This window comes from Periplaneta americana, chromosome 14, assembly GCF_040183065.1.
Source record: "Periplaneta americana isolate PAMFEO1 chromosome 14, P.americana_PAMFEO1_priV1, whole genome shotgun sequence".
Taxonomy (NCBI): domain Eukaryota; kingdom Metazoa; phylum Arthropoda; class Insecta; order Blattodea; family Blattidae; genus Periplaneta; species Periplaneta americana.
In genome coordinates this window covers 159,443,554-159,456,497 of record NC_091130.1, presented here as the reverse complement: position 1 = coordinate 159,456,497, position 12,944 = coordinate 159,443,554, and the positions used below count along the sequence as shown (strand labels likewise).

General features: G+C 37.1%; 1 protein-coding gene across 1 annotated transcript in view; it reads left to right on the top strand.

The window, feature by feature from the left end:
- Positions 1 to 12,944, top strand: part of frc (fringe connection) — a 267,265-nt gene that overhangs the window by 86,630 nt on the left and 167,691 nt on the right. The window lies entirely within an intron of this gene.

Genomic DNA, 12,944 nt, shown 5'->3' with positions numbered 1-12,944 from the left:
TTGGTTTTATGGGCCTTGCCTAGTTCATCTCAATATATGGTAATTTCATCACTATAGAATTTTGTTATTCTAGGTTTAATTTGTAATTCAGTAAATACAAAACTGTTCTTTGTACTTAAGTTCTATGATAAATTGTCTAGCTTTCATTAATCAGGTAATCTTGTCGTACTTTAATTTTTATTGTAATTGTAATTTTAAATTTAATATTAATTGTAATTTTATTCTTCATGTTATAGTTGTAATCCCCTGGTAGAGGGGCAGAGAAGGCCTGATGGCCTTATGTCTACCAGGTTAAATAAATAAATACTAATACTAATAAATACATTGTAGAAGCTATGTGGTAAGTAGGCGTTTCTATGGTAACTGGTCATTTGATGAAACAGCCCCATATAATCAATGCATTTTTCTTAACGTGACATCCATAATTTAGATTCTAGTCTGAGCGTAACATTTCTGTACGCCAGAAAAATTGGCGCTTCAAATGTTGATCAGAAAAATTAAAGACAGCTTGATGCGTAGCGTTCCGCGTTTGAACCTTGAGTTGCAGGCAGTTCAACGAGGCATGCGATGACACGGCTAAACTCTTTCCTGTATGAACAGCGAGATTACAGTGATCAGATACATTCTTGTATATTATGCGCTCAAATAAAACATTGAGACATTTTCAAGCTTCCTTTGATGGATTGCTAGACAAGACAGCCTGGTTGTGACGCAAAGTGTAGCAGGTTGCAGCACGGTACGGCGAACTCAGTGCACAGGCAGGCACTGCGATGAAATCTGTGGCAGTTGCATGTAACAGTAGCTGATATCAATCTACACCAGGAAAATCTGTGAGCTAGAAGTGTTAAACTTAAAAGCTAAAGACAATCGACATGTTGAAAGATACAAAGAGTGTGACTTTACCATGCTTTTCCTCTTACTAGATTCCAAGACTGCATAGACTTGCTGAACGTATGTTGTGAATGTTTAGATGAATATACACGTGCGAACAACAATTTCCTCTAGTGAAAATAGCGAAATCAAAGTATAGAATTTCATCATTAGACACGAACCTAAAGCACAACCTCAGGATAAATGTCACTTCTTCCGAACATCTGGAAACCGTTTGCGAAAGTGAGAGTTTAAAGAAAAATGATTAAGTTAATCTGGTATGTTAATGTTTAAACATCACGCTTTCTGCAGGCAGAAAAGTGTTTATTTTAATTCCGAGAGTTTACTGATTATATTTTAATTTGTTGTTTTTGCAAAGGAACTTTTATTGTTTCCTTATTACTGGCAATCATACGTACCCTAAGTAATCAGAATGTTCAGAAAGTATGCAATATTACTCATAACTTCTTAAATTTTAATAAAAAAAAAAAAGAAAAAGACTTTAATAAAAAAAATCTGTTGCATATAAACCATACAATACGATACCAGTGATCGAAGAAATTATTCAGGCATACACTCTGTGACAGTAAACCACTTTTTTAAAGGCACCCCCATTACACTATACATATTCGAATTCTGGTTAAATTTTAAGTATGAAATATGTATTTAGAAATGTTTCTTGTATGGTTTCGTAACAAGCTGTTTTTTGCGGTGATGCGTTGTTAGCCCTTTGTCCAACTCCCAAGCTGGCGGACCAACTCTTAACGGCTGTTCACGACTGCTTATCCAATATATTCGCAGGTACCGGAGTGCTTAGAACCGGCTAATATTCGACCTGTCGCAGAGCATCGGTCAGGGTGGACATTCGTTCGAATATCCGGCCTTGAACCGGTTGCTCCTGGCTAGACATTGCATCGTTCCCAACACAAGTGCTCCGTTCCCCACGCCAGTGCTCCGTCCCCTACACCAGTGCTCCGTTCCCTACACCAGTGCTCCGTTCCTGCTTCGTTCCCTACTCCAGTGCTCCGTTCCCTACACCAGTGCTCCGTTCCCTACACCAGTGCTCCGTTCCTGCTTCGTTCCCTAATCCAGTGCTCCGTTCCCTACACCAATGCTCCGTTCCCTACACCAGTGCTCCGTTCCTGCTTCGTTCCCTACTCCAGTGCTCCGTTCTCTACTCCAGTGCTCCGTTCCCTACTGCAGTGATCCGTTCCCTACTCCAGTGCTCCGTTGCCTACTCCAGTGCATCGTTCCCTACTGCAGTGCTCCGTTCCCTACAGCAGTGCTCCGTTCCCTACTCCAGTGCTCCGTTCCCTACTCCAGTGCTCCGTTCCCTACTGCATTGCTCCGTTCCCTACTCCAGTGCTCCGTTCCCTACTGTAGTGCTCCTTTCCCTACTCCAGTGCTCCGTTCCCTACAGCAGTGCTCCGTTCCCTACTCCAGTGCTCCGTTCCCTACTCCAGTGCACCGTTCTCTACTCCAGTGCACCGTTCTCTACTCCAGTGCTCCGTTCCCTACTCCAGTGCTCCGTTCCCTACTCCAGTGCTCCGTTCCCTACTGCATTGCTCCGTTCCCTACTCCAGTGCTCCGTTCCCTACTCCAGTGCTCCGTTCCCTACTCCAGTGCTCCGTTCCCTACTCCAGTGCTCCGTTCTCTACTCCAGTGCTCCGTTCCCTACTGCAGTGATCCGTTCCCTACTCCAGTGCTCCGTTGCCTACTCCAGTGCATCGTTCCCTACTGCAGTGCTCCGTTCCCTACAGCAGTGCTCCGTTCCCTACTCCAGTGCTCCGTTCCCTACTCCAGTGCTCCGTTCCCTACTGCATTGCTCCGTTCCCTACTCCAGTGCTCCGTTCCCTACTCCAGTGCTCCTTTCCCTACTCCAGTGCTCCGTTCCCTACAGCAGTGCTCCGTTCCCTACTCCAGTGCTCCGTTCCCTACTCCAGTGCACCGTTCTCTACTCCAGTGCACCGTTCTCTACTCCAGTGCTCCGTTCCCTACTCCAGTGCTCCGTTCCCTACTCCAGTGCTCCGTTCCCTACTGCATTGCTCCGTTCCCTACTCCAGTGCTCCGTTCCCTACTCCAGTGCTCCGTTCCCTACTCCAGTGCTCCGTTCCCTACTCCAGTGCTCCGTTCCCTACTCCAGTGCATCGATCCCTACAGCAGTGCCTCCTGACCTACACTAATCGCGGACTCAGAATGGTAAGGTTCTCTCTAGTGTTTATTAAATTTTACTGGAGAGCATATTAAAAGTTTGATTGTTAATAGAATCGAAGCAGATGAAGTTTTTAAGATCATATCTGGAGTCTAGATATTTAGAATTATTGTATAACATGCATTGAACGTAAAATGTTCATAATTAAATTATTTACTGTGAAATGAGACAAAAATAAGTTATTGTTCTCAAATAGAACCATGTGTTTCCAAATTTTAATTTGTCTTTCTCAAATAGAACGTTGTGTTTCCAAACTGATTTTTCTAGTTTCATTATCGTCATAAAAGAAAAGAGATCAGCGTATGTTTTTTATTTAGTTACTTTCACTCTTAATGTCTCTTTTTCTTAAATTCATCTCAATATAGGGAAAGGTAATGAAAAGGAAAGTATAAAAATTAAGAAATTTTTAACTTTGTATCCATAAAGAAAATTTTATTGTATCACGTTATCACTTTGAAATCATAATACAGAAATAAAAGAGAAAAGGATTAGTAATTTCAATTTTAAACATTTTTCCATGGGGATAAACTCTTGGAAGGTTAAACATTTTGCATTCAGTAGAATATAGTATTGCTAAACAAACATCATATATTTTTGTAAATATCTCATTTTGTTTTTTTTTTTAACATTTTATAGCATTAATATTAACATAAAAGGCTGTTACACCATTTTCTTCTTAATGCTGGACAATATTTCCTTGTACAGAAAATTATTACATTAAATGTGAGGCACAGGAACGCCATTTCATAATTTCAATTAAGAAACACGCCAAACGAATTATCTTTGCACCAAAAAACGGATGCTCCCTGGACCAAATTATCGTATTTTATAATTGTTTGAATGCAACAGAAGTCAGAAGTCTTGCTAAACATGTTATTGCTGAAGCACTACGAAATGCCACTGAACGAATATTTCACACTTTTATCACTGCCAATGTTGCGCTATACACCAATTTTCGGCAATCTAATGTAAAAGACTGCCTACAATTATTTGGAAAGTTTCAGAGAAAATACATAAATTCAATCTTCTAACACGATTTTTTTGTTTTTAAATTAAGTAATTTGCAGGGAGACATCGTTAGATATAGGCCACTCTTACACTACACCTGGAGTAATTTAAGCTTATTAATCAAATAATATGATTCTACTTACTGTTTTTTTTATATGCTCACCTATATGGAATTTCTATTTTATACATAGTTCATTGTTATTTTCCATCCGAAGATCATTAAGAATGCTGAATATTACTTAATATCTCCTATCTTTCTTCAAATAGTGTTTATATGCCATGTTAATTTTCATTTGTTTTCATAAGTTAACAATGAACACATTGGGAGCAACATATAAAAAATTATTTTCCTACCCAATCCACGCTATATTCGCGTTGTTTTGAAATGATTAATCGAAGATGGTTTGCTTATTGTTTATTACACGTATGTAATTTCTATTCCACACGTTTTTTTTTCTATCCCGCGATCATTAAGAATGCTGAATATTATTCATGCTTGTTTCCTGTATTTCTTAAAATAATGTTATGTGGCATGTTAGTTTTTATTTGTCGTTATTTACGTAAAAATGATGCGCCAAAAAATAAAAAATTATAATTTCGTACTCACTCCACATCCTATATGTTCACATTTGTTTTTCAGTGATTTATTAAAGAATATACCGGTATTTAAAAGACTAATAATTTACAAACATGTTACATAAATCATGCTTGTGCCAAAAGAGAATGTTCCCTGGACCAAATTGTCGTATTTTGCAGTGGTCGTCAGTACTCGCTGAAATGGGTAATAATATAATATAATTATGTTGTACGTAGCATTTAGAAACATGTTACATAAATCATCCTCGTACCAAAAGAGAATGCTCCCTGGACCAAATTATCGTATTTTGCAGTGGTCGTCAGTACTCGCTGAAATGGGTAATAATATAATATAATTATGTTGTACGTAGCAAGCGAGGTATCGGGGCTGCAAGCCCCGATGATGATCCGACGTGTAGCACATGATGTAAAAAGCGGGGTGTCGGGCACTGAAAAGTGCCCTTTGAAAAGCATGGTGATGCGCATTTGAAAAACGCATTCTACGTACGTACTTGCTAATAATCCCTTTTTATTTGTCGTTATTTACGTAAAAATGATGCGCCAAAAAATAAAAAAAAATAATAATAATTTCGTACTCACTCCACATCCTATATATTCACATTTGTTTTTCAGTGATTTATTAAAGAATGTACCGGTATTTAAAAGACTAATAATTTAGAAACATGCTACATAAATCATCCTTGTGCCAAAAGAGAATGCTCCCTGGACCAAATTTATTAAAGAATGTACCGGTATTTAAAAGACTAATAATTAAGAAACATTTTACATAAATCATTCTTGTGCCAAAAGAGAATGCTCCCTGGACCAAATTATATTAAAGAATGTACCGGCATTTAAAAGACTAATTTACAAACATGTTACATAAATCATCCTTGTGCCAAAAGAGAATGCTCCCTGGACCAAATTGTCGTATTTTGTAGTGGTCGTCAGTACTCGCTGAAATGGGTAATAATATAATATAATTATGTTGTACGTAGCAAGATCGATTATTCAATTGATAGGATATTTTATGAGGTTGTCACGACTGAGATATCTATTGTCAATTCCTTTAATTTGTCAGAAGGCCTTGACTAACGGGTATATAAGGACCGGCGCTCTTAGGGTTGTAGGTCGGGGTTTGGGATGGCCCACAAGCAACAAGTTATACTACATATGTTTAGGATTGGTGTAAAACTGGCCTATTTCACAATTACCATTATTACTGTTGGAAGAGGTTTTTGAAATAATTTTTATCAGTCTGTGGCTTCCACTTAAACATCGATTGAATGTCGGCTAATTTTTCATTTATAGGTTTAGGCCTGTTAATAGTTTGCTTTAACTGTGGAAATTTAACCACATTTGGTTGTCGTATTTTTGCTGCATATGCCAAATTAACAACATGACATTCAAAATCTCCATGGGAAAGCTTATACCCAAATTTGAAAGGGCAACCTTGTTGGAAAATCAATTGACTGACTTTAATAAATGAAACAATTGAATATGACATGGCTAGAAGTGGAGGGGGAAGAATGGCCTTGATCATTCTATGCAAATAATCTATAATAGTAAAGTAAAAAAGATTTTATGCTCGACCATGCCGAAATGTAGTAATTATACACTTGGTAGTAGCCCTTTAATGCACCTCATTAAAGTACACCTATTCATTATAGTTCAGTTGTTCAGCCAATGAGAAATCACCATTGTACCATTATAAAACCATAAGTATCGATTATTCTCGGATATGCAATCGAAAGACAATTAGCGAATCGTCACGGAGGCTGGAAATCCAATACTGTCGCAGAAGGTTATGTTCTGTTACTATAATAATTAGCGTTAATTGTAAATAATATTCAAATAAATTCAATTTGTCATCTCGTTTTTCAGTTCTAAATCAATTTCCAGGTTATATCAAGCCTAATGTTCATGTTGTTCTCTAGATTATATCAAGGTCAATGACATTCGTGCCTCGGAAAAAATCAATACTTTCGCGTTTGCGCACATCTCACAATTCAGGTCAGTTCCGCTCCTCACTTACATAACCATAACATGATTACTTATGAATAATTTCAAGTTAGAAATATGGTCGAGCATAAAAAGTCGTATGAAACTTGCCTATAATGGTAATTAAGACGCTCGTATGAAAATTATGAAACTCGCTTGCGCTCGTTTCATAAACAAACAATACTCGCGTCTTAATTACTACCATTATAGGCTCGTTGCATAATGTACTATATTCACTACAAGTAAAATTTAAACTATTATTATTATTATTATTATTATTATTATTATTATTATTATTATTATTATTGTCCTCTTAAGAAAAATCACATTATTGACAAATGTGCTAGGCAAAGCTAATGTGTTACATTTACGCGTCTAGCCATGATTCCTCTCATAACCTTAACACAGGATAATATTAGCATCATTCTGTTTTGACGACAACCAAGATGAAAATTAAGAATATTATTAATAAATCCTCTGAATTACTGTCTTTAATAATTGCTGAAACCTTACTTACCTTTTCGTTTGGATCTTCATTCCTATAGGAAAATGCTCTGGAATATCTTCATTGCTGCTTGATAAGTCATTGTATTCTGGTACATAATCGTACGTGTGAATTTGAATTATTGCAATGCAATGGTTCGATAACACCATTTCTACCATTCTCCTACCTCTAGACATATTATTACGACGAGAAAATGATTAAATAACATATACCTGCACGGCACAAAGAGACGGCCTGGTACGTTAATAAACAATGACAAATGAGCAGCAGGTATCGTAACACGGAGACGAAATGTACCATTGTTACCAATATCAATGAAATTATTCCTGCAACAATATTGTGGTTTCAAAGTACGTCTAGTGTATATTTATATTGTGCAATTACCCAAATACCATCACATAGTAATCAAAATTGATTAACGGCACTGAATGATAAATTTCATACTTCACCATGACATTATTTTAACCCAGATAAGACTGACGTCCTATATATAGGACACCGGACGTTTTATTTTTTTAACATTGATGTGTAAGATTTTCATAGTCGGCAATCATGATACCATAATCCTTACGTGTTATAAATTGCCTCCAATTTTTTTTTATTATGTTCAGGCTGTCATAGTCATTGTTGTGAACATATTTGTGTGAGTCATGGCTGTGGAGCAGAACTTGTTGTTCTCGAAGTCGATATATATCACATGCTATAGGTATAATGCTTTTGATATTGATAGGGCATACTCGTATGTTGTACTTCGTATATAAAAATAATTCATAATTAGATTCAATTTTTTATTTAGTGTTATGCCATATCATGGTAAAGTTAGGCGTACTACATGTAGTACGTCAGTCATAAAAGGGGACATTTCGTGAGACTGATGGTACTCATGTTATTATAGGAGGTTTTCACTAAATGAAGCCTTACAAATTATTCAAGACGACCAAGTTCCTATACCTAAGTGCAATAACATTTCCATCACCATTTTATCACCAAAAATGCGTGTGGTAACGTAACTGATGAGGATTCTGGTGATGAAAATAACCCTACAATTGACAGTATGCCTGGTAGTCAGTTGCGAGCTGAGACGGAAGTAACCCTCAACACACAAAGAGAGGGAATGGATGATTATGATGACGAAAAAGTCATAATGGTGATGATGAACATAGTAAAGGCGATGATGACAATGGCAGTAGAAATACTAGTGATTCAGCAACCGATATACAGATGAAGAGAAAGAATAATAAATTTCAATTGGAAAGAAGTTGACATACAGCAAGGAAATACTATATTTTTCAATTTCCGTGCACACAGTTTCAAGTTACCGTACTCTAGAAATTTGAAGAAGAAAATATCAGTGAAATAGCCCAATATCATATATTAGTACAACAAAAATATGGGTGGGCCAAAATATCAATCTGTACGAAACATCTATTAGAAACAAGAAATGGCACTTCAGTCTGCATTGATGTAGCAGAACAAAATGCATGCACGCTATACAAGATAAACTCCAATGAAAAACTCGATAATCTTGCATTTCGCAAACGTCTTATCTGTTCTCGAATCCACTGCTCGACATGTACAGTCAAGTGGTAGACCAGCGGTCGTCAACTCACTGCACTCTCGGGCTATCGTCTCTTACCCGCAGGTGCATTTGTGGCTGCTGGCAGGTATGCTCTCTACCTAATCCTGCCGCACTTACCCTTTACCCATTTCAGCGAGTGCTGACGACCACTGCGGTAGACCATCTCATCTAAGACTGAGTAAAAAGATTCAAGGTTTGCTGGAAGTAATCATTTTGTGGTATCTCAAGAAAAACAAACTCGATGCAGACAGTGTCACACAAAGACAACAATAATATGTATGAAGTGTGATGTTGGTGTACATGTAAAATGTTTTATCACGTATCACACACCATAAACATTCTCGAAAAATACAATAATCTTATTGTGTGTGAGTGATATTATAATTTTGTGTTAATTTGATGTACCTATTGTTAAGCTAAACAATTTATATATATATATATATATATATATATATATATATATATATATTTGTGCTAAAACGACTTATGTCATATAATGTTTTTGCATGGGGATATGACTGACGTCCTATATATAGGACACCGAAAATCTCGGATACTATCAACATAAAAAATTTAAAAACAGCTTTGTTATGTTATATCAATTACAATTAAATAATTCATACAAAAAATCGTATTTTTTAACAAAAAATAATTCAGTCTTATCTGGGTTAAAATCATAATCTTGATTACGTTGGTTTACTTGATTCAAGAAGAAACATGCAAATAGATCCTTGTCACTCTCATGAAAGAACTCGGTGCATAGACACTGTCGTTACTTAACACCAGAGGTTCGTTACCTACACCATTGTGTCGTTACTTAACACCAGAGGTTTGTTACCTACACCATTGTGTCGTTACTTAACACCAGAAGTTCGTTGCCTACACCAGTGTGTCGTTACTTAACACCAGAGGTTCGTTACCTACACCATTGTGCCGTTACTTAACACCAGAAGTTCGTTGCCTACACCAGTGTGTCGTTACTTAACACCAGAGGTTCGTTACCTATACCAGTGTGTCATTACTTAACACCAGAGGTTCGTTACCTACACCAGTGTGTCGTTACTTAACACCAGAGGTTCGTTACCTACACCTGCGCCTCGGCAATACCCTTTATCAATAATTTGTAACTTAACAAATCTTTTATAATATACTGCCGTTATCTAACCCATTAATGGCTATGATTTTAAATTTCATAACAACTACATAAGATAAATAACACTGGTTTAAAAATGAAAATTTCCCAATTGTGAATTAATGGTAAGTTTTGTTGTGTAGTAGAAGGTTGGCAACACATACAAAACTAATATAAGCTGATTTCCTTCATTTGTTGAATTCTGGTGTGTCAACAATCAGACGTGTATTTCTACATGCTTCATGACGCATCAGTAAGTATTTTTGTTTATTATTGCCTATTGTTGTATTCAATTCAAACAATTATTATTGAATAATTATTTATAAATATAGATTAAGATAGTAAACAAAGACATGTAATTGTATTGTGTGTTAGTGTGCTCGAATGTGAGGTTTATCACTAAAGTCCCGTCGCTCTAATTTCCGGCAGCCAATCGCGTTGCAGGTCGGCTACATTTAAACGTGTGCGTCTTGTGATTCGCTGATTCATTTCTTAAGGCTCGATAAATACTTAATATAATCATTTTGGCTCTTTCGTTGGCGTTCGCAGAAAGCACACGAAGACGTTATTTGCCGCTCAATTATTTTCTGAATTACATTGCGTTTGATTTATTATCATAGGAGCTACGACATGATAATGTTTAACGGTGTGGCAAATAGATTCCTCGTATGGTAGCTCGGCAACGTAAGAACAAAAATGGCGAACGATACTACCTATCTAGACTTTATAGAGCCTTCACTTTCTAAGACGTAAGCCAAGAGGCGGAGTCACGCCGGAAATAACAGCGTCGGGACTATAGGGTATGAAATTTCATACCATGGCCGATAAAGGAAAATTATTTCACTTTTTTCAGACAACATAGCTAACGATGCTGAGGTCATAATAAATATTTTAGAGGATCTAGATGGAGGTGATGATATGGCTAAACGTACATCAAGCGAATGAGCTTGAATTTGTTTTGCAACCTTTTCTCGATGCAGCTGTGAGTGACGAAGACGATGCTGGTAGCGATTTGGAAGGAGAGGCGGCAAACATCTGTGACATAGGAAGGGGTGTTCTCCGGCAACCTGGTTAGTGTCGAGCAGCTCGCAGACAGTGAACCAGTTTGTAGAGCAGAATATGCCTAGCCATACTGCAACCACCACTAGCTAAAAGGATTAGGTCTACTGAGTGTGGCGAGAAGTATGCCTAAGAGTAACAGTGATCGTTATGTTGAACCTGAACCATCTGTTTGTTATTCAAGAATTTAGAGGAAAAACGCTTCACTGATTGATATATTCGGAGATAATATTGATGATGAGTTAGTTGATAAGATTTGCCGGCAGACTACTATATATGCAATGCAGAAAGAAGCCCATATTCAAACAAGTCATGAAGATAATTATCTATTAAGTATATTGCCATATTGATTCTTTCCCCTGCTCCACACAGAGATATGTATTGGTAGCAGCGACCTGATACATGCAATGCCCTTGTAAATGAACAAAAAATAAGAAATAAAATCTGATTTCACAATATTGTACAAATATTTCTCGCATTTGGCCATGCTATGAAATTTCACACCTCATTAAAAACCTGGAAATTGTAAAAAATAGTAATAATATAAATACTAATTTTTAGTGTAAAAGGAACCTAAAAGGAGTAAATGTTTGAAAATTGACAAAGAAAGAAATGAATTGCGGCCATTAATGGGGCCTGATGCAAGTAGAATAGCTGCTTTTAATAAAGGATTCTGTAAGGAATTGGAAGGATAAATACAACTTTACAATGTCCCTGTGCGACGTGCAGGCAGATTATTAAATGTGTGATGATGAAAAATAACTGTATGCAGTTGTAGGAGTGTAACATATCGGCACGCCTTGTAACAAACCCTGCCCCGGCCCATGCTTGTCGTGGAGTTTCGAAGATCGCGGGTTCAGCATAGATTTTTAAGGGGTGGTAAAGTTTTCTAGTATGGCTTTCTTCAGTTAGGTATACTTTTTTTTTTAAGATGGGACATGACAGAAGCGTTGCGATCGGAAAAACAACTGAATGTCGCATAGCGTGGTAGGCCTGTTGCTATGGTAACAACGGTTGAGTTGCCAAACTTACCGTTCCCACGTGGCGAGTGCTTAATAGCTCTCTTGGCGACATTTACTGTGCACACATTGGTACGTTTCGTCTTTGATTCTCTGTCGATTTTTGTATTGTTTTCTTACCTTCGCGTCAATTGCCAATGAATGTTTTAACGTCAGCCATCTTAACATCAATTGCTAGTTTCCATCAGCTGGCAGCTGGTAGTCCATATTGGCAACATGGCACTGTAGTTCCAAGTTCGGCCGCTTAACTGTCATGTCCCATCTTTCAAAAAAAAAAAAAAAAACAAGTATAGGAAAGATGCTACATAACGTAAGTTATTCTGTTTTGGTCAGCGAGTTGCAGGCAATTTTTCTTTTAGCTGTTCCTTAGGCCACTAAAGTATGGCCTTCAGGCATACAGCGAGTGAAACTTTGTACATCGCTCTGTTCTGTTTCTGGCTGAGTGGAAGAGAAGGCCTGATGGCTCTAACTCCGCATAAATGTAAATAAATAAATAAATAAATAAACGTCTTCTTGTATGAGATCAAGGTACTTCACAGACCGTCTCTTGCGATCGCAGGGCCTTTTGAGTACAAAGCTGGAAGCATTATAAAAGTACAGGGACATCATTTTATTTTTACTAGCATTTTTAATATTAACTTGCCTATACCTCTGGATCAACGCCGTTTGCTACCCCCTTACACGACTGGAGTTAGATGATACTGGCGTAATATACAAACAAATCACTTTACTAGGTATAGGAGGGAAGAAAAGTAGTTAATCTATTTACGTAAACTAGGAAATATCGCGATTTTGAGTTTGATAATTTTCATTAGGTTTTTGTTTAATCAAACTACAGTGCACTATTAACAATGAGTGTTTTTACTCACGAACTGAGCTGTCCATGTGGACGTATTCATTATGCAGTGTATATTATACTGTCTACAGCACATTAGCGTACAATATAGAGAATGAAGTTAAATTGAAAAATATGGATATTTAAA